The following is a 1,513-nucleotide window of genomic DNA, read 5'->3' as shown; positions in this document are numbered from 1 at the left end:
TGTGCAAGGTTCTGGATTTGATCCCGAGCAACAATAATAACAGCAACAACAACGGCAGCAAAATCATACACACACACACACACACACACACACACACACACACAGAATATTTCCCCTCAAAGGCATGTTGTTTGGGGGGATTTTATTTACCCAGAAGACATGTTCCCTAAACTTTGAGTGGGATCCAAAGTTGGCAAAAGTTTGCCCTGCTGGGTAAGCTCCCAAGCAGAGCAGTGACAGGCTGTAGATGCTTGGCAGATGTGTAGTTTGGGCTGCCTGAGGGTGTAGACTGGCGCTTCTGAACTCCCTTGAACACCATAATCATCCTACTTAGCAGCCGCAGCGGCAGCGCTCCACCGCCACCATCATAACCACAGCATTAGCCAAGGGAGGTCTTCCTTAATTAAAGCAACTATCTTTCCTTTCCATCAGCGCAATTAGAATTTAATGAACCCAGGCCGCTTCTTTTAAGACTTCAAAATTATAGCTGATCTCAACGTTCACGTGCTAGAAAGGAAAAGAAAAAGAAAAAGCCATCATCCATTCTGAAAGCTTGAGAGGTGGCAGGGCTAGGCAGGAATGCAAACAAGTGGGGTTGCCAGGTGTGGCATTGCATGCTCTGCTTATAATCCCAGTAACTTGGGAGGCTGAGGCAAGAGGATCACAAGTTCAAGGACAGCCGGGACAACTCAGTGAGACCCTATCTCAAAAGAAAAAAGGAAAACAACTGGGATGTAACTCCGTGGTAGGGCATCCCTGGGTTCAATCCCCAATACTGCAATAAATAAATAAATAAGAATATTAAGCCTTTTCACCAAGATGGCGCCGAAAGCTAAGAAGGAAGCACCTGCCCCTCCCAAAGCTGAAGCCAAAGCCAAAGCTTTGAAGGCCAAGAAGACAGTGTTGAAGAGGGTCCACAGTCATAAAAAGAAGAAGATCCACACGTCACCTACCTTCCGGCAACCCATGACATTGCAGCTCCGGAGGCAGCCCAAATATCCTTGGAAGAGCACCCCCAGGAGAAACAAGCTTGACCACCAAGCCATCATCAAATTCCCTCTGACCACTGAGTCGGCCATGAAGAAGAGTGAAGACAACAACACACTTGTGTTTACTGTGGATGTCAAGGCCAACAAACACCAGATCAAACAAACTGTAAAGAAGCTCTATGACATTGATGTGGCCAAGGTTAACACCCTGATCAGGCCTGATGGAGAGAAAAAGACTTATATTCGACTGGCTCCTGATTATGATGCTTTGGACGTTGCCAACAAAATTGGGATCATCTAAACAGAGTCCAGCTGTCCAAGTCTAAATATACTTTTTTTCCAACATAAAAAAAAAGAATTTTAAAAAGATGGATTGCTGTTCCATGATGTATGAAATGACCTGGGAAAAAATGGTGGCTCCTAAATGAATGGAGGAAAAGTGACCCATCCTCCTAAGGATTTTAAGAAAGCATGGGAAATTCTCACTTCCCTGGCATAGGGGTAAGGGACATTAATCAATTAGT

At 45.0% G+C, this 1,513-nt stretch overlaps 1 pseudogene; it reads left to right on the top strand.

Moving 5' to 3' along the window:
• The first annotated feature begins 819 nt into the window (after positions 1-819).
• On the top strand, positions 820-1,290 carry LOC143396627 (large ribosomal subunit protein uL23 pseudogene; annotated as a pseudogene).
• The last annotated feature ends 223 nt before the right edge of the window (positions 1,291-1,513 follow it).

Source organism: Callospermophilus lateralis, chromosome 4, assembly GCF_048772815.1.
Source record: "Callospermophilus lateralis isolate mCalLat2 chromosome 4, mCalLat2.hap1, whole genome shotgun sequence".
NCBI classification, from domain to species: Eukaryota; Metazoa; Chordata; class Mammalia; order Rodentia; family Sciuridae; genus Callospermophilus; species Callospermophilus lateralis.
The sequence above is the reverse complement of the archived record's forward strand: the minus strand, read 5'-3'. Positions and strand labels throughout refer to the sequence as shown.